Source organism: Telopea speciosissima, unplaced genomic scaffold, assembly GCF_018873765.1.
Source record: "Telopea speciosissima isolate NSW1024214 ecotype Mountain lineage unplaced genomic scaffold, Tspe_v1 Tspe_v1.0014, whole genome shotgun sequence".
NCBI classification, from domain to species: Eukaryota; Viridiplantae; Streptophyta; class Magnoliopsida; order Proteales; family Proteaceae; genus Telopea; species Telopea speciosissima.
Window position 1 is genome coordinate 261259 of NW_025317350.1, and position 27061 is coordinate 288319.

The window sequence follows — 27061 nt, forward strand, 5'->3', positions numbered from 1 at the left end:
GGTTATGGAACCACCCTTGGAAAATCTAACGTGGACCGAGAATTCCGGAATTGAAGGGAAGACCACATAAAAAATGAGAGTACCGAAAAATTGTACTGCTAAGGAAGACCACTACTAATGAAGAATGGGGTATTTTAGTTCCAACCCATCTATATAAATTTAGGGCAAACCCCTCATGTAAGGACACTCATGATTAGGTTATATTCAATAATCAATAAAGAGAATATTTTTCTCCAGTGTTTTTACTCTGTCTTCTCTCTGTTGTTCTCAATTTTTTTCAATTTTCTTCACTAGCTAAAGAACTGTGCTTGCAGCAAGGAATTTCTCTGGCAGAAATTCTTGCACAATAATACTCATTCATGAATATTTCTACGAAGTCTTCATCATGGTAAATGTACAGATATAGTGATGGCCATTAGGATTGTTGATGATGTAGCAATTATTTTTGCCAAATGAGATGGAGAAGAACTAGAGGTTGTTCCTACTGCAAGTTTACAAGGGGAAGAGGTGGGTTCAGAGATGTAGCTAAGGGAGCCTCTGGTGTAGAATCGCTCAGAGACCATGACTCATTGAAGCTACTGATAGAGGTGCATGTGAATGTAAAGATGGAGAAGAAGGCGCGGAGGAGAGGGGCAGTGGAGGGAGAGGGAGTTCGAAATAGAGAAGAAAGGGAGAGGGAGAGGGAGAGGGCGGAGTAAATTACAAAAAAAAAAAACCCTTAACTTAAAAGTTTGCAAGTAATGTAGGAGGGGCAAATAAGTCTGGTAACAACTGGCCTAGTTACAAACAAATTTACCCTTTCCTCCGCATAAATGTCCTTTTTAAGCGCTTTTTTATTAGCTCAACGTCCATAAGAATGGAAGCAATGGACATGAACATGAGAGCGATAGTGGCGGTCGTGGAAGAACTCCTCTGCTACTGCTTCAAGGACAAGACCCTCCTTCAAGGTGCCTTAACCCATTCCTCCTACACTGACTCCCGTTCCTACTAGCGCCTCGAGTTCGTGGGTAGCGCCACTCTTGGCCTCGTTCTAGCCGAGTACGTCTTCCGAACCTACCCAGACCTTGACCCCGATCATCTCTCTCTTTCGTGTTGCCAACATCAGCACCGAGAAGCTCGCATGTGTCCCCGTCTACTACAAGCTTTACCACTACAACCATCATAATGCCACTTCTCTTGATGCTAAGGTTGGTACCCCAACCTAAAGCTAGCTTTTGCTCTACATCGTTCTCATCCTCATCATCCATGCTTTATGTCAAAAAGTTTTCATTTTTCTCTTTCATTCCTTGTTCCTTTGCTTGGAACAATAGTGTCACGTCTGCAACCCACCCCCTTGGGAGGATTCAATTAGTGACCCGAATACCCAAAGTATTCAAAGACCTCCAGGATCCAGATGCAGTAAATACACATCACAAGCATAACCCAATATCAAGATAACAAGTGTTACATTGATCGGAGTGGACAGAAAGTAAAAGTCTATAAATTTATGTACATTATTTACATTAAAGTCCCAAACAGCCGATAGCCCAAGGTTCACAACCATCAATTGGCCAAAAAATAACTATTCCAAATATTTACAGTGGAAACTCCTCCACCAAAAAGATAGTGTCAAACAAAAGAAAACAAAAAGATAACACCAGGTCATCAGTCCCTGTTTTCCAAGTAATCCTCTCTGCCATCTGCAAGATCATCTAAAAGAAAATATTCCACAGGGGTGAGCTCCACCGAGCCCAGCAAGTAAAGGATAGACCACACACAAGCACCTGTACACACAAAGAAAAAATCTTATCTACATGGATTCAATTTTAATCTTAATTCCACCTAGCAAACAATGCCTAAGTCTCTAAGTTTGTGCTACACCAACAACTCGAAAAACATTCTCGGTTCCTTCATACTTTCCTGAGACGTAACCTCAATTGTTGTAGGGAGCCCACACCGATCGTAGTATTTTGTTTATTTATTTTTTTACCTCTCCGTGGGTAGGCCCAGATAATCATATCCTAGACCCCATCTCGGATTACAACTCACACCTCAAACGACACAGAGCTATGATCATCCAACACCTATACCCCTGTTGGTAAGGGTTATAGCACCAGGGAATGACATTCCTAGCCTTATGCAGACTAAATGGCATAGTATGAGGTGTGCAGTGTTCTCGTATCCCATACTATGGCTCACCATACCACTCAATTCCAAGTCGGATATGACATCTATTCTATCACAAAGATACACATTTCAAACCATTCCACATCGCACCAGCATAAATCCACAGTTTCATATCCATAAGCCATAACCATCAACCAATAGATCATTTCCAATAAGAACAACATTCATTCATATGCATGATTCCTAATAAACAATCTAAATGAAATAAACATCCCCAAATTAATTCAAGTCTATCCCCCCCCCACTTACCTTATTATGGTTGAGTTTGCAAAGTCGGATTGGTTTTCGAGTCGACAGCCGGTAGGTTCGATGACCCAAGAATTATGTCCTATCATTAATCCACCAAACATATGAGTTATGAGGTGTCCAAATGTTACTGGGGTCCTAGGGTAGGTTAGGGTTAAGTTAGAAACAAGTTGGAGTCAAGAACATAGTTGATAGCAGTATTGATCTGTGTGTGATGTCAACCACTGTCACAAACCAGTGTGTAGAAGAATATGAATTAAAAAAAAAAAAACAAGGTTTTAGAGGGGCTTTTGGGTTGGTTTCCACCCCATTTGGTTCTAGAGATGATTTTTACATATAAAATTGAGTTCCTATGGCTCTAATTGAGTTGGGGAAATGAGTAATTGGAAGAATTGGTGTTGGGATTGGGTGCATATAAAGGGTTTTGGTTCCAAATTCATGGATGTAACCATGCATGGCAGAATCAAGCTTTCAAATGGGTTAATTTATTATAAGATTTGGGAATTGGTTAGCAATGTAGATCAAAACAGAATTTGGGTTAGACTATTGATCATGGATCTAACATGCATGAAGGGAATTGGTTTCCAAACATCCCAATTTAGGATTTAATTTAACCAAGACATAATGAATGAATAATTCATGGTTTTAATTTTAGAAAATACACTAGCCCCAAGTCTGAAAATAGATTAGAGAAGGGAAATTGACTAGGGCTTAGAGGCAGCCTAGCAATATGGAAGCAAATGGATGAACTCCAACCATGGGTATATCCATTTGAACAGAATTGGGAAGGTATAAATCTGATTTTAGCAAGGGTTTAAGAAAGATCCAATAAGATACAGAGAAAAGATAGAGGGTGAGATGATTTACCTAACGTAGAGCTCTAGGATCCCATCTCTTCTTCCTCTCCTCTTCTCTTCCTTTTCTTCCATCTCTTTTTCTTCTTCTTTTCTCTTCTCCTCCCAACGATTGTAATAGTAGCAAATAGGTTTTAGTTCCTTTAGATAAGCTTATTTAGTGGTGGGCCTAAAGGTTTGTTTGGCTAAGGCCCAATAGCCCCAAAATAGATTTTTAATCCGATCCTATGTACGTGAGATGATACGCGGGTCAATTACGTGGGTCCCACATACCAACATTGTTGGGGGAACATATCCACCAGGTATTTGGGACGCGGTGGCAAGATCTCCAACTCAAGACACCGGGCCCGCACTCCCAAGACAGAGAAATGTAGTGACAGCAGCACTGGTCTATGTGAGAGGTCGATCAGTGCCATCGACCAATGGATCGTTTTATGCTGTCCAGGTGTCGGGACACCCCGAGCATTGATGTTTTCGCGTGTTTACTCATTCCCAACATTATTTAAATGCCTGAAATATCCAATACATAATTATGGTTGCTTACCATGAACGGTACATTTGATGGTAAACCATGCAATTGCACGGGGGAGGTACGTGTCATTTTATCGGCAGGTGACGTATTTACACAAGGGTTCCGTCTTCCTCATCTACCCGTTTAAACACCAAATCAACACTCCATAATGCATACAAGGCTATAATTTCAGGTTCCAGACCTATAATTGGATTCGGGTCAAAATAAACCAAGCTGTAACATTCTCCCCTCCTTACAAAAATTTTATCCTCGAAATTTGGCGTGTATGGGGATCCATATAGATGAGGCTACCTTGATCGCTTTTCACTTTTTCGTCACTCAGATGTTCCTTGATCGGGGTGTTTACTTCACAGTATCTTTTTTTTGTCTCGTATCGGCATGGCTCTTTTGTTTTGAATGAGCTACCAAGGTTTAATTTTTCAAATATCCATCCCTCAACAAGTGATCAAAATCACACCTGGGTTTGGTTGATCTAAGGCTCTGCTTAACATAAGGACCCAAAGGGAAATAGAATCCCAAGCATATGTTTCAAGAAATCAACTGATCAAACTATCCCCGCGTATTTCACCCACTACTCTATGCTTCTTATAGCTTTAGATTATATGGTATAAGTCTATACAACCTTGTTTACAAGACTTTTCCTATGAGGCTTTCACTTCTAGTTATCTAACGCCTAACTCAACTTTAGAATGAATTGGAATATTGATGGAATCCCTATTGTTCACTCCCAATAATAGAGGGGACATTCGATGACCCATTGCTCCATTCATACCTATTGTTGAGCAAGGTTTTGTTAAAAATCCTTCAGTTCCAGTTCTTTTCTGTTATCGTCTGTTCTTGGTTACACTAAAACCCATTCCTAAATTTTTAGGTTTTGTTATTTACTACCAACTACTTGGTATATGTCATTCTTGTTTGAATCCAGCCAGTAATGTTCTATCCATTGGGTTCGCAGGCATATATCCTTATCGAGACTTTATAACACGTCTACAGTCTCTCACGGTCCTTCCAAAATCTAGATACAAATCTAAGATTTCCTAATGGATAAGGTTCATACACTTCATTTAGATTCACAACATATCCAACAGGAGTGCTGACCACTAATTTGTGTTCCAATTTCTTCTAAGGCACATTCATCTTATTACAAAACAGTGAAAATGAAAGAGTGTGATGTACTAAAATTAATTAATGCTCGATTAGGTGAGGATGATATGGATAAAGTACCTGTCATCACACCCGGATGTGCCTTGGCTTTCAATGTGGTCAAGGTACATTCTTGCTCTTGAACTCTATTGTTTTAGGGCTGGAAAGGTTGAGCAATAGGTGGAACTCTCCGTGGTACATGAAATCTGCGATGAGGACAATCTCTAGACATGTGTCTGGGAAGTTTGCACGTATAGCAGTGGCTAGGTCCAACGGGCGGATAGGCAAGTGTAGGACATATAGATTAAGAAGAAGTCTGACCTGCTTGGCCTGATGCTGGGTAAGGAGGCTGAATAAGTGATGAAACTTGTCTTGCTGCAGGGTAGTAGTACTGTGAAGGTTGTCTTAAAATAGAGTGGATGAGTTGATAAGCTTGACCCATTTCCGGCCTACTTTCCTGTTGTGGCTGCTCAGGATGGGTGTCATGTACCTGCGGCATGTACTTGGCTCCACGATATGAGCAAGCTCTGCCTATATGCCCAAATTGATCATAGATGAAACAATGAATGTTTGCACTAGATGGCCGTGATATAGCTATGAACTTTGCTGATTGGCTAGGTTGGTTTTCATCCTTCCCGTCAGAGCATGCTGGAGTCGAATCAGAATAGGGTCCTCTGGGAGCCTTATTAGGTGTTCCAAACTCTCGTGAGGTAATAGGTCTGTTCTTAGGCCCTTGTCGTGTTACGCCCTCAACTCCCTATCCTTCTTCCACAGATTTATCAGGCACAGGCGGTGTGCCATATACAGGTGAAATCCCTAATATGGCATACGCCCTATGCGCAACTTAAAATTGTGAATTCATGCAAATTATAAAGTCTTGTTGTTGTTGTCGCATCACAACAATTGTATTGCTCATGAATAGTCCTTGTTGTTGGAAATCTTTCATCATGTCTCCCATAAGTGCAATAGCATCTTGAGCTGTACACACTGGTGGAGCTGTGGGTGTTGTAAGCATGGTAGGATTAGGTGTCTCGATTATTTCCTTATTTTCATAACTATTTGGAATTGGGCACACATAGTTTTCATGAAGGTCCATTGTTCCTGTTGCATGGACTGCATCGTATTGGCCACGATGGTAGCTACCTCACTAGTGGTCATAACAAGGGGAGGTGCAGGTGCATGAATTGGAGGTGCCTCAGGTACTGGTGTAGGAGGAACCTCAGGTACACTTGTAGAGGAGGAAAAATTTTCTATGTTTTGAGCAATAGGTTCATTGAGAGGGTGGATTGGAGGAATAATCGGAGGACATGCTCCATGAGGAACTTCTCTGTTGGATCGAGTTCGAACCATGATTGTTTCTTAAAAGAAATTTGGGAATATATACTTACTTGGATGTAGTAAGAAGATTCGATATATCTCATATGACAACATTTGTACTCTCTAAATATTAGAATGGAATCAATCAAGGATACATGCTTCACAAAAGTATGATTTAAGATCTGAAATTTACAGTCAAAATGTTTAGATAGAAGGATTATGAGGCAGGATTAAGCAGAAATGTGTATTCGTGTGTCCTAACTTAAACATTGGATTTGGTCCGACCATGAATGGAATAAGATTTTGATATGGGTTGTTTGAGTCTAGAGGTATTCTATTCTCCTTTTCAGTTATACAAGAGTCCCCGACTGTCAAGGTTCGATTATGGTACAGTTGGGTCTGTAGATATCTATGATTTGTTGGTTATCATTTCGAAATATTGTTCAGCTCATGAATGTCGTCATAGCAGTATATATATTTTTTTGTTTATAAAACTTCTAACTCTTTTCATCTCTTATTGTTTCCTTGCCGGTGGTGCTTCAAGAAAGACCTTGGCTAGTACACTCGCGTCGTGAGCCATTGCCATCTCTACCATCTCCATTGTCTGGGAATGAATCTTACCATATTCCTTTGAAGGAAGAAGAGGAGGGTGATTTTGATGAGGTTTAGTTCTCGACTTACCTGAATTCGCAAGGGGGGGGAATGCTTTCTGGGCAAAGAAGGTGGGAAGTGGGAAGGAGATCAACGTAGAGGACCTCACAAAGTATAAGGTATATGAGAGGTTCAATGTGTTGGATTTATGTGTCCATCAAACCCGGTTCAGTCTGATTCAATCTGGTTTTATTTTATATTGAACCTTTATACATTTTGGTTTAATATTATCACATGCGATATAAACTTTTTGAGCATTATGTGTCCGTAAGTATTACTTAAAATGGTAGTCACGACTAGGGTTTGGGCTGGGCACCCTTATCATATGGTCATCGCATTGGGTATGCCTAGACATATGATGTCAGGGTACAAATGCGAGTACTCATATGATTGATGTGTGTATTGACAAAGAATCTATTTTGTCGATTCCCTCATGTATTACTGCCACATGTAGGAAGGGATAGGCATATGTCACCGAGATCCTGTACCTGAGGTAACCCTATCACTATAAAATGTGACCGCATTCTTTGGTTCGTCAATAACTGAGACTCAAGTGAGTCAAAGCCGGTGTTCTGGGAATGCACGAACATTTTGTAAGTGAAGGAGTTACTCAACATGGTCACCACTGCCCGATTAGGGAATACCAAGATTGAGGTTGTCTGTGTATGGTAGGATCGAAATCTGGATCCAGTGCCATTTTGGAAATGATTTTTACAAAACCTATTTTACATAAAATAATAGATTATATAGTTATTTGATTAAAGTGTTTTATCGAGTTTTTTGGGACGCGATTAGATACACAGACACTCTTGTGTGGACATGTACTATGGAATGGGGTTTGGCAGTACAAGTGTACATGCCCTAGATTCCAAAATGATGGTGTTGATTAGTGGGGGTTGTACATGATAATAAATTATCATGTAGGGAGTTATTTGGAATTTTCTAAAAATAATTGGTTATTTATTTAATTAATGGATATAGTGCTAATTATAATTATCCATAAATTAAAATAATTAATTAATTATATCATTCCCTATTAGATTCTGCTTCTTCGCCAATTAGAAGCACTTTGAGTTTAAATAGGAAAGCCAACAAGGAGAGAGAGAGAGTCAGACTCTCACTGGGATTTTTCCCTTCTAAGGTTTTAGAAACCCTAGCATTATAAAACACCCAAAAACGCTGAAGGGGGGCAGTGCTCCACATTTTTGGCTGCTCCCCCCCTTTGGACGATTTTGCCTCTTCCCCTCTCTCTCTTGTGATCTCTTCTCTTCCCTTCTTCTAGCTCTCTAGACTTTTGAGAGTTAGGGTTTTGGAAACCCAGATTTGAGACTAAGGGACTGAAGTGGATCTAGGATTGGCTTGAAGAACCTTGGCTGCACCATTGGAGGTTCAAATCTGTTTACTTAGAGTGCTCATCGGAGGAAGAACTATTGTCTATTGAAGGAGAAACACTTGAGGCTCATCAGGTTAGCAGATTTATGTTAATTCTTGTTGATTTAATTTTATGATTATTCATGGGATGTGAAAGTAACCCGAATCGATTGTTTTTCGTTGTGCATTCGGGTATGGGATGGATCCCTCTATCCATGGGATGGAATAGAGATGACTTTTCTCTATGACATGGATCCCAATATTTATGGGACATGAAAGAGATGGATTGGGCATTGGTTTGTCATATCAAACCCTAACAGGGTTCCATTAGGGCACCATGGACGACCATGGAAAACCCTAAAAATTGAAAATAGGATGCCCAAGTCAGATTAAGGTGCCCTAGGGCAGTCCTAGGGTTCCCTAGGGACAACCCTGGAGATCCCAAGAGTTGGGAACTCGAAACTTATATTATTATTTATTTCCCAAGGTGAATCACCATGATCCCATAGACCATAGCACCGCCTACACTATGCCTCGGGTAGGGCATCCATGTTAACATTGGAGTTACTGTGTTACCTAATTTGGTTCGACATTTTTGCTGCAATCTGTTTGTCTAGAATGATGATGTAAATCCAGGTTATCGTTTAAAGAGTTGGATGAAGGGGGTCAACATAATCCTCACAATGTACCGACTATCAGCTATCTTGGGAGTTGTCCCACATGGAGGAAATTTTTATTATAAGCCAAGGATGGACTCTTCAGATGTTATACCCTTGGCGACACGTTGAGAGGTTTATGAGACTCTCACATGTGGAAATCAGAATCCAAAATCTGAGGTGGAATACAAACCGTTAGCTAGGATTTTAAGTCGAATAGTCCAATACAACATCTCTCCAAAGGGCGGCAACAGAAGTGGGGTTGCTATAGCGAGAGCCTATGTTACTTATTGTCTGTATAAAGCGGGTGTGGGTGGTCCACAGATTTGTTTGCCATACCTCATCATGAAGACGATGATGTATTTGCGAAGAATCCATAGAATGGTAACTTACCATATGGAAGACTTTTATCTCAAGTTTTCCAGCATTTTAGGGTTGATTTTATTGGTGAGGCGACAGGTGGAGAGGGAACAGAGCCAATCAACTATGCTACCCTCAAAAGGATGCAATTATTTGAGAAGGCCGGTAGCGATGAGGAAGGAGGACCACATCAGGGTGGTACTACTCGAGGTCATGTTGGGGCCTCATCATCAGAGGGATCATTACCACCGGCTGGAGCTTTTGGTTAGGGGGACGTGATGGCCTGTCTTGACAGCTTGGGTACTAGGCTCGTCGATATATCTATCTGGATGGATCAGGGCTTTACAAGCATAAGAGGGGATGTAGTTTCTCTAAGTAGTAGGGTGGGCAGGCTTGAGCAGAGGTTTGATTTCTGGGATGCTCACTTCAAGCTTGATTCGCATCCATCACCATCAGCACAGGACCTGCCTCAGGAGTAGACCTAGACTTTAGAATTTTCTAGTGCTTTCCAACTATGTTTTGTGTTCTATTCCTTTCATCAGTTGTATTTTTTTTTTTTTGCACCTAGCTAGTCTCCTATGGTGTTCTTCTACCACCATTTATATTTATGTTGTTTAAAATTTTTTATTTCTTCGGCTCTAAACCTTGTTACTTTCGCTTCCATCTCTTGAGAGTGTAAAAAGAGCATCACGTTCTGATACCATTTTGTCACGCCTGCAACCCACCCCCTAGGAGGATTCGATTAGTGACCTGAATACCCGAAGTATTCGAAGACCTCCAGGATCCAAAAGCAGTAAATACACGTCATAAGCATAACCCAATATCGAGATGACAAGTGTTACACTGATCAGAGTGCATGAAAAGTAAAAGTCTATAAGTTTTTGTATATTATTTATATTAAATTCCCAAACAGTCGATAGCCCAAGGTTCACAACCATCGGCTAAAGAACAACTATTCCAAATATTTACAGTGGAAACTCCTCCACCAAAAAGATAGTGTCAAACAAAAGAAAACAAAATACTAACACCATGTCATCAGTCCCTGTTCTCCTAGTAATCTTCTCCGCCATCATTACATCCACCTGCAAGATTATCTAAAAGAAAATATTCCGCAGGGGTGAGCTCCACTGAGCCCAGCAAGTAAAGGATAGACCACATATAAGCACATACACACACAAAGCAAAAATCCTATATGCATGGATTCAATTTTAATCTTAATTCCACCTAGTAGACAATGCCTAAGTCTTTAAGTCTGTGCTACGCCAATAACTTGGGAAACATTCTCGATTCCTTCACACTACCCCAAGACGTAACCTCAATTGTTGTAGGGAGCCCACACCAGTCGTAGTATTTTTATTTATTTAATTTTTAACTTCCTCATGGGTAGGCGCCGATAATCATTGCCTGGATCCCATCCCGGATTACGACTCACTCCTCAAACGACAGGGAGCTATGATCACCCAACACCTATACCCCTATTGGTAAGGGTTGTAGCACCAAGAAGTGACATTTCTAGCCTTATGCAAATGGCATAGTATGAGGTGTATAATGTTCCCACATCCCATACTACGACTCACCATATCACTCATTTCCAAGCCAGATACGACGTCTATTCTATCACAAAGATTCACATTTCAAACCATTCCACATCGCACCAACTTAAATCCACAGTTCCATATCCATAAGCCATAACCATTAACCAATAGATCATTTCCAAATAATAACAACATTCATTCATATGCATGATTCCTAACAAACATTCCCAAATTAATTCAAGTCTATCCCCCACTTACTTTGTTATGATTGAGTTTACGAAGCCGGATTGGTTCTCGAGTCGGTTGCCGGTAGGTTTGATAACCCAAGAGTTATGTCCTCTCATTAACCAAACAAACATATGAGTTATGAGGTGTCCTAATGTTACTAGAGTCCTAGGGTAGGTTAGGATTAAGTTAGAAACAAGTTTGGAGTCAAGCACATACTTGACAGCAGCACTGGTCTGTGTGAGAGGTCAACCACTGACACAAACTAGTGTGTGGCGGAATACGAATTTCATAAAAGAAATAGGGCTTTTTGGTGGGGCTTTTGGGTTGGTTTCCACCATTTGGTTCCAGAGATGATTTATACATATAAAATTGAGTTCCTATGGCTCAAATTGAGTTGGGGAAATGGGTAATTGGAAGAATTGGTGTTGGGATTGGGTGCATACAAAGGGTTTTGGTTCCAAATTCAGGGATGTAACCATGCATGGTAGAATCAAGCTTTCAAATGGGTTAATTTAGTATAAGATTTGGGAATTGGTTAGCAATTCAGATCAAAATAAAATTTGGGTTAGACTATTGATCATGGATCGAACATGCATGAAGGGAATTGGTTTCCAAACATCCCAATTTAGGATTTAATTTAACCAAGAAATAATGAATAAATAATTCATGGTTTTAGTTTTAGAAAATACACTAATCCTAAGTTTGAAAACAGATTAGAGAAGGGAAATTGACTAGGGCTTAGAGGCAGCCTAGCAATTTGGCAGCAAATGGATGAACTCCAACCATGGGTTTATCCATATGAACAGAATTGGAAAGGTATAAATCTGATTTCAGTAAGGGTTTAAGAAAGATCCAATAAGGTACAGAGAAAAGATAGAGGGTGAGATGATTTACCTAACGTAGAGCTCTAGGATCCCATCTCTTCTTCCTTTTTCTTCTTCTTCTTCTTCTTCTTCTTCTTCTTCTTCTCCTCTTCTCTTCCTTTTCTTCCTTCCCTTTTTCTTCTTCTTTTCTCTTCTCCTCCCAACAATTGTAGCAAATAGGTTTTAGTTCCTTTAGATAAGCTTATATAGTGGTGGGCCTAAAGGTTTGTTTGGCTAAGGCCCAATAGCCCCAAAACAGATTTTTAATCCGATCCTATGTACGTGGGACGATATGCGGGTTAATTACGTGGGTCCCACATACCAACATTGTTGGGGGAACATATCCGCAAGGTAATAGGACGCGGTGGCAAGATCTCAAACTCAAGACACTAGGCCCGCACTCCTGAGACAGAGAAATACAGTGACAACAACACTGGTCTGTGTGAGAGGTCGACCAGTGCCATCAACCAGTGGATTGTTTTATGCTGTCCAAGTGTTGGGACACCTTGAGCATTGATATTTTTGCGCACTTACACATTCCCAACATTATTTAAATGCTTGCAATACCCAATACGTAATTATGGTTGCTTACCATGAACGGTACATTTGATGGTAAACCATGCAATTACACGGGGGAGGTACACGTCGTTTTATCGGCAGGTGACTTATTGACACATGGGTTCCATCTTCTTCATCTACCCATTCGAACACCAAATCAACACTCCATAATGCATACAAGGCTATAACTTCGGATTCCGGACCTATAATCGGATTCGGGTTAGGTTTTGGGTCAAAATAAGCCAAACAGTAACAAGTAGGGACTACCCTTTACTTTATAAGCTTTTGATTTTGTGTTCAATTTCAGGTTAGCGAGTTCATACTTGCTATTCAAGAAGAAAATGGCATTGTTACCTATTGTGGATCCGTTAGAGCACCTAAATTTTTGGCTAACATTGTTGAGTTCGTTGCCGTAACTGTTTACGTTGACTGTTATTGACCAATATAGTCGTTACCATTCCAGTAACGCGCTATATTGGGTATCCAGAGTTTCCATATACAACCATATCTTCTTACAATACACTTTCCATCGTTATCACATGTGGAGTATATCTCATCTTCTATTTATATCTTATATCACATGTATATCTCTTTACAGAATCCCAAGTTCATTGGGTCACTATGTACTCTATATATACAGGTCTCTTGTAATCTTATTGGATTAAGGAATAAAAATCATATCAACCATCACAACATGGTATCAGAGCCGTGTAAGCTCAAACGAGCCGTGTCCTGCTCCAATGGTCAGCCCTTGGGCTAGTGCCCCAACCGTGGCAGCCCAACCTAGTTCGGTGCCGAACTTGGCCCTTATACCTATTGGCCCTCAGCCTGCTACACCACAACCCCTTGCTTTACCTTCACCGCCACCCACTCCTATACCACCACCATCACACTCACCACTATAGCCACTGCCCGCTCCATCTGGGTCACCCTCGTCCATTGTTCACCGTACCCGTACACTTGCTGAGATCTATAAGACCGTCCAACCCATGCCCCCTACCGGTGCCACTGCTTTGGCTGCTTCCCCCCATCCCCCTGCTGACCCCACTTGCTTTTCTCAAGCTGTGAAGTTTCAGGAATTTCGGGCAGCGATGGAGGAGGAATTTAATGCACTTTTACGCAATGGCACCAGGTCTTTGGTGCTTCGCAATCCATTCATGAACCTTGTGTTGGGTAACCTAGAGGGGGCTGAATAGGTTACCACTAGTGGATTTTGCCTCTTTTTCGATTGGTTGCACACTTATATTAAATATAAAAAACAAAAGTAAATGAGACACATGATTTATAGTGGTTCGGCTAACTTAGCCTACATCCACTCCTCTCAACCTTGAGAGAATTCTACTAGTATTTTCCTTTCAATACAATAGGTGGGAAAATGACACATTTACAACTCTTTTTAACAGGATAAGAGGATCCTTACAATCTTAGTTCCAGGACAAGAGTATCCTTTCAATCTCTTAAGGATGAGAGGGTCCTTGTACTAATCTAAGTACTGTCTAGATTAATACAACAATACTTTATCAAATCAAAAGCATAAACAAGTAAATACAATAGAAGTTTGGTATAAATACCTATCAAAGAGTAGTGACACTTTTACCCTTTGAGTGATGGTGCTCAATGATATGAATGAGAGTGATGCACCTTAGTCTCCTAGATGATTCTCCTTGATGGCATGAGTTGGAGAGAGTGGAGAGTTAAGAGCTTGGTAAGATCTCTTAGAGGAGCTTGAATTGAATAATTTAGCTCAATGACAAATTTTCACTTTTGTACTTTCACAAATGTACTATGCACTTTTTCTATTAAAAGATGTTTTTTGTTTCTTGTTTGGATGTGTTTTATAAAGCCAAAAGTTGGAGTTTGTTTGTTCTCCAATGGATATAAAATAGTCATATTTTTAGACTGTCGGTCGACCTATAAAGATTGTCGGTCGACCATAAAAAACTAACCGTTGAAAAACTAGCTGTTAAGGCCAAGTGGTCGATTATCGGTCGACCTATGGATCGACCTACAAGTGTCGATCAACCTATAATTCTGTCGGTTGCAACCGATAGGCTACTGGAAACAGGTGTGTGTTTTTTATGTTCTGTAGGTCGATCGACAGAGTCTGTAGGTCGACCGACAGACAGTTATCCTGTTTGTGACTGCCTGTCAAGGGGATTTTTGGTCCAGCTTCCTTGGGATTTCATAGGTTTTTGTTCAACACTTTAATGACCATGTTTCTTAAGTCTAGGGTATGGGAATGAGTTCCTCCTAGGGTCTCTTACATGTGAGTGCAATGTGTGTGCAATGTGATATGCACATGTAAAGAAATGTGTTCTAATGCACTTGAATCTTCTTGGAGAGTCTTTGTCTTGTTAATTCTTGGCTTCCTTTAAAAGATGTTCTTCAATCTTCAGACTTCTTCTTTTCCTTAACTCTTCTGTTGTGAGCTCCGTTGATCAAGTCTTTCCTGGATGCTTGATGCTTCCAACGTCTGACTATGAAGCTTGCTTAAAGATTGGAATATTAGTATTAATCTTAATGTTTGTTATCATCAAAATCAGTTTATGGAGGAATGTGTTTTTCAACAATCTCCCCCTTTTTGATGATGACAAACATGTGATTCAAAATATGCATTACTCATGTAAGCATGTAACTCAAGATGAATATGCATTATCATACAACATATGATTATTTGAATCATAATTCAAGATAAAGATAAATATGCATATCATATATGCATTATCACATAATATGAATATTTGAATCATAATAACTATTCTCCCTTTTGTCAACGCAAAAAGGAGGTGTAGAGCATGAGTAGCTCTCCCTGAGCCAGTGCTAGTAACCAAGAACAAGCAAAAACAATCTTAGGGTGGCTCCCCCTAAGAAAATGATTTCCTGCATGGTTAGAAGAACAGAGAGCAAATAATATGAAGCCCAATAAAGTGTTAATTTTAAAAGCATCACATGATTCAAAATAGAAGTTTCATGTTTTAAAAGTATGCCACAAAAGTACATATCATGAGTTCTAATATAAAGTCAGTGATGTGAACTATCTCTACTGTGGAGGAGGAGGAAAGAAATGCAGATTGAGACGCTGCAAGATCACTTGGTTCTCCTTTTGGATGCGAAGAATCTCTTCTTGATCTTTTTGGAGAGAGGTAAAGTGATCATCAAAGCCCTTCAGGCGGGTGTCAAGTTGTTGGCGAAAGCTTGAAAATTCTCCTCTGGTGACATAGTCTCCTGAGGGTTCACCAACATAGTCTTCATCCTCACTGTCGTCTTCTTCTTGTGACTCTGCTTCTTCACCTATGACATGTTGGGTAGCTTGCTTCCTTCGGGCTTGGTGTGAAGGAGGAGCCACAATAAAAACCAGCTTCATCTTCTTGATGGTGGATGAGTCAATGTCAAGCATCTTGGGGTCAATGAATTCCCCAGAGAGATCCACCTCATGGAACTTAAGGATGGCAGTTATGAGTCTGTCATATGAAAGGTTTCCCCTGTAATGAGGTACTGCACAGTGTTCCGTGGTCTTTATAATTAAGTATGGAAGATTGATAGGATTGGCAGTGACAAGATACCAAGTAACGTAAGCTTGAAAGGGATTGACTTGGTCTCTATGGCCTCTTTTGGGCAAGATGTTGTAGCTTACAATGAAACTGATCATCCTAGGTAGTTCATGAAGTTGGATAGCTTTAACAGTTGGTTCAAACCCAACATAGTCTTTCATGGTGGCACTAAAAATTTCATTTACATTCATAAAGGTCTTGGCATCCCCTTTGGGAGGAAGATATCTCATATCTCCTAAGGTGGGAATTCCCAAGATCTCTCCTAGATCTTCATAAGTGAACATGATGGGAACACCCTTTACTGGGGATGTGATGGCAAGCCTATCATTCACTATTTGGGTTCTAAGATTACAGTAAAAGTGTCTGGCAAGGTCAGGATAGCAGGGATCAACATAAACTAAGGTATTTTTCCAACCCAAATATTTAAAATATTCTTCAATGTCATAGTCAAGGAATTGAGAAACTCTTACAGTTCTTTCCTTGTCAACCTTTCTCTTCTCATATCTTCCCCAGAGAATGGAGGCTTCTTCTGAGATGAAGAGAGACTTGTCATATGCTGCAGAGCTCTCTCCAACTTTGGCTTTCTTCTTTGGTTGCTTGCCCTTGCTTTGCTTTGGAGCCATTTGAAACTTAGGGCTTTAGAGATTTGAGAGAAATAGAGATTTTTGGGTTGGAAGTGGGTAGATTGTGTAGGAAGAGTGATTTGGGGCTTGGATTTGATGAAATCTCAAGGAATTTTACAGGGTTTTGCCTTGGAGTTTAGAGAAAAAGGGTTTTGGAGAGGAGAGGTCTCGAACAAAAAAAGAGGGAAATGAAAAGAATCCTCTCGGTTCTTGTTTAAAAATGAATTTTTCCCATGTCGATCGACCTATACGAGTCTGTCGGTCGACCGACAGGTCAAAAATAGGGATTTTATGAGATTTTAGCCCAGAATTCTCTAGCAGCCTGAGTTTTGGGCTTTTTGAGGATTTCACTTTACTCAAAAGGGTTGCAGATCCCGAGTTCTCTCCTCATATAGCAGAATCTCTCTTCACTTAATGGCTTGATGAGGATGTCTGCGAGTTGTTTTTCAGTTTCAATGTATTTTAGAACAATTTCCCCTTTTTGAATTGTCTCTAAGAAAGTGATGCCTAATATCAATATGTTTGGCTCTTGAATGGAGAATGGGATTTTTGCTTAAATTGATTGCACTTGTATGGTCACAATTAATTGGAGATGAATCAAAATATATCCCATAGTCCATGAGAGTTTGCCTCATCCAAAGGACTTGGGCACAACACCTACCGGCCGCAATGTACTCGGCTTCAGTAGTGAAAAGAGCAACAGAGTTTTGTTTCTTGCTAAACCATGAAACCAAGCAAGATCCTAAGAAGTGGCATGTGCCACTTGTACTCTTGCGATCAAGATGGCACCCTGCAAAGTCGGCATCCGAAAAGCTTATTAAATCAAAATTTTGGTTCATTGGGTACCATAATCCTACATTTGTAGTACCTTTAAGATATTTAAAGATCCTTTTAACGGCACTAAAGTGGGATTGCATTGGGTTGGCTTGGAATTTAGCACAAGCACACACGCTAAACATGATGTCTGGCCTACTAGTGGTGAGATATAGAAGGCTGCCAATCATGCCTCTATAGCGTGTAGGGTCTATGGGAGTGCCTTCCTCATCTTTAGATAACTTTAGAGAGGTACTCATGGGGGTGCTAGATGACTTTTGTCCATCAAAATTAAATTTCTTGAGAAGTTCTTTAGTGTATTTAGTTTAACATATAAAGATTCTATTTTTGGTTTGCTTAATTTGAAGTCCTAAGAAAAAATTTAGTTCACCCATCAAACTCATTTCAAATTCATCACTCATGCATTTGCTAAATTCAACACAAAGATTTTCATTAGTAGATCCAAATATAATATCATCAACATATATTTGCACAATAATAGAGTCTTTTCCTTTATGTTTCACAAACAAAGTTGTATCAACCTTACTCATTTGAAATCCACTTTGGATTAGGAATTCACTCAATCTCTCATACCAAGCTCTAGGAGCTTGTTTGAGTCCATAGAGAGCTTTGTTAAGTTTGAAGATATGATCCGGATATTTTGTATCCTCAAATCCGGGAGGTTGTGCAACATATACTTCCTCCATGATAAAGCCATTTAAAAAAGCACTTTTGACATCCATTTGGTACAGCCTAAAATTTTTATGACATGCAAAAGCAAGTAGCATTCTAATAGATTCCAGTCTTGCTACTGGTGCATAGGTTTCATCAAAATCTATCCCTTCTTGTTGATTATATCCTTTGACAACTAATCTAGCTTTGTTTCTAATGATTGATCCATCTTCATCAAGTTTGTTTCTAAACACCCATTTGGCTCCGATAATAGAATGATTTTTGGGTTTTGGGACAAGCTCCCAAACATTGTTTCTTTCAAATTGATGTAGCTCTTCTTGCATAGCAACTATCCAATCACTATCTTCCAATGCTTCTTTTATATGTTTAGGTTCAATTTTGAATATGAAGGCAACATTGTTGCAAATGTCTTGAGTTTTAAATCTAGTTTGGATTCCTTTGTCTAAGTCTCCAATGACATGATCCAAGGGATGGTCTTTCCAAGGTGTAACCTCTTTGGGTAGATCTTTTGGTTGGTCTTTGGGTTCTCTTAGAGAAAAATTTTCTATGCTCTCCCTAATCTCAACAAATGTATCATCATCATCAACCAATGGCTTGTGTCTATCTTTAGGAAGAGTTTCATTAAATTTTTTATTCATTGATTCTTCAATAATCAAGTTTTTCTTTTTGAAGACTCTATAGGCTCGACTATTTGAAGAGTATCCAAGAAAAATGCCATCATCGACTTTAGCATCAAATTTTCTTAAGTTATCCTTAATATTCAATATATAGCATATACACCCAAATACTTTAAAGTAATCAACTTTAGGTAGTTTATTATGATAGAGTTCATAGGGTGTTTTGAGTAATATAGGTCTAATTAATACACGATTTAACACTTAGTAAGCCGTATTGACCGCTTCGGCCAAAAAATAATTTGGAAGAGAGTATTCATTTATCATTGTTCCAGCGGTCTCTTGGAGTGATCTATTCTTTCTTTCAATCATCCCATTGGATTGACGTGTTCTAGGAGCGGAGAAGTTATGGGTTATGCCTTGTTCATTGCAATAACTCCCAAATTGGTTGAGATTGTCAAATTCTCCTCCATGATCACTTCTAATGGTTGTTATGAGATATCCCTTTTGATTTTGTATTTTCTTACATAGAGATGCAAATTCATCATAGGCTTCATCTTTATGTTTTAAAAATAGAGTCCATGTGAAGCGAGAGAAATCATCAACTATTATAAAGGTGTATCTTGAATCACCTAGGCTAGGTGTAGTAATAGGTCCAAACAAGTCCAAGTGTAGTAGTTCTAAGGGTCTAGTGGTAGACACTTCATTTTTAGATTTATGAGATACCTTGGTTTGTTTTCCTCTTTGACAAGCATCACATACATGGTCTTTTTCAAATTTGAGTTTAGGTAAGTTTCTAACTAAATTCTTAGATGCAATGTTCTTAATCACTTTTACATTAACATGTCCTAATTTTCTATGCCATAGGTAGGGATCAACATCATTTGACATAAGACATGTATTACTAGAATTAGTTTCATCCAATAAGCAGATATAGATATTATTTTTCCTAATTCCTTTCAAGATAGTCTTATCATTTGAATTTTTCACTAAGCAATGAGAGGTTTTGAAAATGACACTATATCCTATATTACATAGTTGACTCACACTAAGTAAATTAAACTTTAAATTGTCAACTAGGCATACATTGGATATGATTGTACCTCCAATGGTGATTTCACCGATGGCAATGATTTTTCCTTTGCTATTGTCCCCAAATGTCACCATTCCTCCATTGTACTTGTTTAGCTTGGTGAATAGATTGGGGTTAGCCGTCATATGCTTGGAGCATCCACTATCAATATACCATTCAATTGCTTCCTTGCTCTTCAAGCATACCTATAAAAGCAATCAATTATATGTTGGTCCCCATAATCTCATGGGTCCATTGAGGTTAGGATCGATCATACCCTTAGGTATCCAAGCTCTTTTAGAATTTTGATTTTGTGTTGTAGGTGTGAGAGATGTAGGTTTTTGATGTCCATATGATCTTTGGGTTCTTCTTGGCCCTTGAAATTCATAGTGTCTATATGGAACATAGTAATTTTGTGATGTGTAAGACTTATTGTTGATATAGGCCCTTCGGTGATCATGGGGCTTAGTGTATGTGTTTGGTCTATTGTGATTTTGAGGTCTTTGGGGTGTATATGGCATATATGAAGCATTTTGCTTATATGGTTGAAATAGCTTAGGCTTGGGATATTGCCTTTGTGGCCTTTGGGGCACAAATTCTCTTTGAGGTTTGTTGGTCCTCTTTTGAGAAGTATAGTAGAATGCATGATGCTTCCTTTTTGTATCCGGTTCTTTATATATTACCTTACCATCAATATAGGCACCGATGCAAGTTTCATGCCCGGGTAAATGATATTTTTCACAAACAATGGGATGTGAGGATTGGCCTTGGTTTGATTTTCTCCATTTTAGAGTTTTCATCTTTCCCTTTCCTTTGGGTTGATGTGGTCTTTTACCATCATAGCCTAGACCTTCTTTATTTTGAGGTCCCTTTTGTGGGGTTCCTAATAAGGTATCTAAGGTCTTTTGACCCTTAGTAAAGGTGTGCAATGTGGAGGTTAGATTCTTATTTTTTTCTTCTAGGTTGTGTGCATGTGAAGTCAACTCATCAATTTTGTGTAGAAGATTGGTTACTTTTTTTTTCTAAGGCCTTTTTAGAAGCTTCCTCTTGGAGACTTACATTATAAAGTTCTTCAAAGGCCTCTTGAAGTTCTTCATATTCTAAATCATCATTGCACACCGACAAGGAACTATGATAGGGAGAGTTTACCTCGTCATCATCATTGTTGTGAGCCATTAGTGCCAAGTTGACGGTCTCTTCATCGGATTCACTATTTTCTTCTTCACTATCACATGAATCCCATGATATCTCGGCGGTGCAAGCCTTTTTCTTTCTATTTTCCTTTCCTTTTAGGTTGGGGCACTCGGTTTTGAAGTGTCCGGGCTTTCTACATTCATAACACACAATGTCCTTGTTAGTATTAAAAGGTTTTTCCTTTGAGTATGTTTTACCTTTGTTTTCTTTTGATGGTTGTCCTTTGTAGAATCTTCCTCCTCTCTTTCTTAGGAATTTTTGGAACTTCCTTGTGATTAGAGAGATTTCTTTCTCTAGATCCTCTTCATCGCTTTCTTCTTCTTTGGATTCACAAGAGGTCTTGAGTGCGAAGGACTTTCTCCTTGGTTCTTTTACTTCTTTGACTTTATCATCTTGAAGGAGTTCAACTTCCTGGGTTTGTAGAGTACCCATCAATTCATCCATGTGTAGGACCTCTAGATCTTTTGCTTATTTGATGGCGGTCACCATTGGTCTCCAATTGGAGGGTAGTGATCTGAAGATCTTCCTTACATTCTCCGCTTTGGTGTATTCCTTTCCTAAGCTTTTCAACTTATTAACAATGTTAGTAAACCTAGTAAACATGTTAGAAACACTTTCATCATCAAGCATTTTAAACAATTCATATTCATGAATAAGCTTGTCAATTTTGAGTTGTTTAACTTGTGATGTTCCTTCATAGGTAATCACAAGAGTATCAAACATCTCCTTAGCCGTGTTACACATACTAGTTCTATTGAATTCCTTTTCACTAAGAGCACATTGTAGGAATGCAATAGCTTTGTAGTTTTGTTGTATGTATATTTTATCCGATGGTGTCCATTCGGATTTCTCCTTAGGTATAATTTTTCCTCCAACTTCATTTGTGATTTGGAAGGGACCTTCTTCAATCATAATTCATACAACAATATCATGAGCACACACATAATTTTTGAACATACACTTCCAGTAGGCAAATCCTTCACCATCAAAGTATAGTGGCCTAGAAGTGTTGAGCCCCTCAATTTGGTGTGTAGATGATGATGATGCCATGGATCCTTTTTAGCACAATATAAAGACAAATATGATCTTAGTTTTGAGCTCCCGCTCTGATACCAATTGTTGGGTAACTTAGAGGGGGGGTGAATAGGTTACCTGTAGTGGATTTTACCTCTTTTTCGATTGGTTGCACACTTATATTAAATATAAAAAGCAAAAGTAAATGAGACACAAGATTTATAGTGGTTTGGCTAACTTAGCCTACATCTACTCCTCTCAACCTTGAGAGAATTTCACTAGTATTTTCCTTTCAATACAATAAGTGGGGAAATGACACCTTTACAACTCTTTTTAACAAGATAAGAGGATCCTTACAATCTTAGTTCCAGGATAAGAGTATCCTTTCAATCTCTTAAGGATGAGAGGGTCCTTGTACTAATCTAAGTACGGTCTAGAATAATACAATAATGCTTTATCAAATCAAAAGCATAAACAAGTACATACAATAGAAGTTTGGTATAAATATCTATCAAAGAGTAGTGACACTTTTACCCTTTGAGTGATGGTGCTCAATGATATGAATGAGAGTGATATACCTTGAGTCTCCTAGATGATTCTCCTTGATGGCATGAGTTGGAGAGAGTGGAGAGTTAAGAGCTTGGTAAGATCTCTTTGAGGAGCTTGAATTGAATTATTTAGCTCAATGACAAATTTTCACTTTTGTACTTTCACAAATATACTATGCACTTTGTCTAGTAAAAGATGTTTTTTGTTTCTTGTTTGGATGTGTTTTATAAAGCCAAAAGTTGGAGTTTGTTTATTCTCCAACGGATATAAAACAGTCATATTTTTAGATTGTCGATCGACCTATAAAGGTTGTCGGTCGACCATAAAAAATTAGCCATTGAAAAACTAGCCGTTAAGGCCAAGTTTGGGGTTGTCGGTCGATTGTCAGTCGACCTACAAGTGTCGGTCGACCTATAATTTTGTCGGTTGCAACCGACAGGCTACTGGAAATAGGTGTGTATTTTTTATGTTCTGTTGGTCAACCGACAGAGTCTGTAGGTCGACCGACAGACAGTTGTCCTGTTTTTGACTGTCTGTCAAGGGGATTTTTGGTCCAGCTTCCTTGGGATTTCATAGGTTTTTGTTCAAGACTTTAATGGCCATGTTTCTTGAGTCTAGGGTATGGGAATGAGTTCCTCCTAGGGTCTCTTACATGTGAGTGCAATATGTGTGCAATGTGATATGTACATGTAAGGAAATGTGTTCTAATGCACTTGAATCTTCTTGGAGAGTCTTTGTCTTGATAATTCTTGGCTTCCTTTAAAAGATGTTCTTCAATCTTCAAACTTCTTCTTTTCCTTAACTCTTCTGTTGTGAGCTCCGTTGGTCAAGTCTTTCTTGGATGCTTGATGCTTCCAACGTCTGACTATGAAGCTTGCTTAAAGATTGGAATATTAGTATTAATCTTAATGTTTGTTATCATCAAAATCAGTTTATGGAGGAATGTGTTTTCCAACACCTTGTAGGGTGCAAATGGGTGTATTGGGTGAAGCGTAAGGTGGACGGATCCTTGGATCGCTATAAGGCGCGATTGCTTGCCAAGGGTTTTCATCAACAAGAGGGGGTTGACTACAGTGAAATGTTTAGCCCAGTTGTTAAACAACCAACTATACAAACTATCATCGCCTATGCGGTTTCCAATGGATGGCCCATCCGCCAGTTAGACGTACAGAATGCCTTCTTGCATGGTGAATTGACTGAGGAAGTGTACATGGTTCAGCCACCTAGCTTTGAAGACAAGACCAAGCCCAACCATGTGTGTCGCCTACACAGATTGTTATATGGCCTGAAGCAGGCCCCTCAGGCCTGGTTCTACCGCTTGACCACTTTTTCATTGGGTCTTGGATTCACTGCTTCCAAGACGGATACATCGCTATTTATATTTCGACAGGGTGGACATGTGATATATGCTCTGATTTATGTAGATGACATTCTGGTCACAGGTAACTCTGGACCCAAGGTGCAGGCATTGCTATCAAGCCTGGCTTCTGAATTTTTGATAAAGGACCTTGGGCCACTACATTTCTTCTTGGGTGTTGAAGCAATAGCCCACCGCAATGGTCTTCTGCTTACCCAAACAAGGTATATTAATGATCTATTATTTCGGACTAGCATGTCAGATTGCAAGCCCATCTTGACACCGATTGGCACCAGCTCCAAGCCTACTCAGTCAGAGGGTGCAGCGTTCGCTAACCCCTCTCATTATCGTTCTATCGTCAGTGCACTACAGTACGTTACATTGACCCGTCCTGATGTTGCCTATGCAGTCAACAAGGCATGCTAGACAATGCATGCCCCAACAGAAGAGGATTGGAGTTTGACCAAACGAATTTTGAGGTATCTCAAGGGAACGGCCACGTGTGGGCTTTATTTCGAGCGATCCAGCTCATTGACCCTACATGCCTTTTCTGATGCAGACTGGGCTGGTAGCACCAGTGACAGAAGATCCATAGGGGGCTATGCTATTTTTCTGGGCCCTAATCTAGTTTCCTGGCACTCAAAGAAGCAGAAAACCATTTCCAGGTCGTCCACTAGGTCAGAATATAAAGCACTTGCAGATGCTGCGGCCGAGCTAATATGGCTCCAGTCTTTATTTGGAGCACTTGGTCTTCCTCAAAAGGTCGCGCCAATTCTATGGTGTGACAACATTGGCGCAACCTATTTGTCGGCTAATCCAGTGTTCCACGCACGCACTAAGCACATGGAAATCGACTTTCATTTTGTTCGAGAATGGGTCGCACACAAACAGCTCCAGGTCCAGTTCATTTCGACGACAGACCAACTAGCCGACGTTTTGACCAAAGCGCTACCAAAGGCGCGGTTCCAATTCATGAGGGACAAGCTAAAGATCCGCTGCACAGAGTCTTCATCTTGAGGGGGTGTATTGACCAATATAGCCGTTACCATTCCAATAACGCGCTATATTAGGTATCCATAGTTTCCATATACAACCATATCTTCTCACAATACACTTTCCATCGTTATCACATGTGGAGTATATCTCATCTTCTATGTATATCTTATATCACATGTATATCTCTTTACAGAATCCCAAGATCATTGGGTCACTACGTACTCTATATGTACAGGTCTCTTGTAATCTTATTGGATTAAGGAATACAAATCATATCAACCATCACAACAACTGTAATAATGACCTCGATGCTCTATGGAAGGTATCTATGTGTGTTTTTATTCCCCTTTCTGATTTCTTTTCATCTTCCTCTTCGATCTTTTGGTTATTTTTTCCCTCTTGGCATGGTTTTCAGTTGTTCATTTTCCCATGGCAACTGCCCTTGTTCTTCTTGCTGGTTTTTAAGAGACTTTTGAAGCCAATTCTTACCCTTGAAACCTTGCACAACCACAGCCGATGACTATGTTGTTTGAGTTCTGCCATAAGTAAGGGAAACAAGTGGATGTTAAGCATTGGAGGAAAGAGTCCAAGAATACCGCTAGTGTTTACGTGGATGGTAAGTAAATTGGCTCCGGTTCCTTGGAGCAAAAGGAGATTGCCAAGATTAATGCTACAAAAGAAGCTTTGGAAATCGAAACCCTTAGAGAGCAAGAATGATGTTAGTAATAGAACTAACGAGATTGAGGGGGCTAAGAACAAGTTGTATGAGATCTATGGCAAGAAGAGACGGTGTCAGGCTAATTATAGGTATGCACTTAGATTCTTTCTAGAACTCAATTTTGTTTTCACAAACTTTTTTTTTTTTGCACATGTTGACATTCCTATGGTTCTTTGTATGCTTATACTTGCTTCTCACTCAGTTTAGGAAATAAGTAGTTGGAGAAAATGTTATTTCATATATAAAATAGGGTGCATCTGTTTGTAACCTTTTGATCTTGTAGCTGGACAATTTTATCCATCATACAATAATGAAGTATCTATTTATGTCATTTTACAACATCAAATGGTTAACCTCTATTTTTTACTCTGTTTTGCTATGTTTCTACTCGTTTTAGAGGTCAGACAGACAGATTTTTAGTTCGTCAAGGTGTGAGCCGATAAATTCAAGAGCTTAGATTTTTAGAGTTTGCATGGGATATATTGTGTTGTTCTTCTTCACCGCCAAAGATTAAACTTCTATGTTCATTCCTAAATATTTTCTACAAAATCTTCATCACAGCAAATGGACGGATATAGTGATGGCCATTAGGAATGTTGATGATGTAGCAATTATTTTTATCGAATGAGATGGTGAAGAACCGAAGGTTGTTCCTACTATAAGTCTACAAGGGGAAGAGGTAGGGTTCAAAGATGTAGCCAAGGGAGCCCCTGGTGTAGAATCGGCTAAAGACTATGACTTGTAGAAGCTGCTGGCAGAGGTGGATGTAAATGTGAAGATGGAGATGAAGGCGCGGAGGAGAGGGGCGGTGGAGGGAGAAGGAGTCTAAAACAGAGAAGAAAAGGAGAGGGAGAAGGAGATGATGGAGTAAATTACAAAAAAAAAATCCTTATCTTAAAAGTTTGCAAGTAATGTAGAAGGGTTAAATAAGTCCGGTTACAACAACCGGCCTAGTTACAAACAGATTTACTCTTTAAAATATACCTATGTGTGTGTATACATATATCCACAATTTCCTCCATCCAAATGTCCATTTTAAGCGCTTTTATTGTAGCTCAACGTCCATGAGAATGGAAGCACTGGACATGAACATGAAACCAGCGGTGGCGGCTGTGAAAGAACTCCTTCGCTACCGCTTCAAGGACAAGACCCTCCTTCAGGATGCCTTAACTCATTCCTCCTACACCAAGTCCCCTTCCTACCAATGCCTCGAGTTCGTGGGCGGTTCCACTCTTGGCCTCGTGCCGAGTATGTCTTCCGAGCCTACCCAGACCTCCACCCCGATCATCTCTCTCTTCCGCGCTGCCAACATCCGCACCAAGAAGCTCACCCATGTCACTGTCTGCCACGAGCTTTACTGCTACATCTATCACAATGCCCCTTCTCT

At 39.7% G+C, this 27061-nt stretch overlaps 1 pseudogene; it reads left to right on the plus strand.

The window, feature by feature from the left end:
* Positions 1-865: 865 nt before the first annotated feature.
* LOC122647214 lies at positions 866-25673 on the plus strand (annotated as a pseudogene).
* Positions 25674-27061: the final 1388 nt, after the last annotated feature.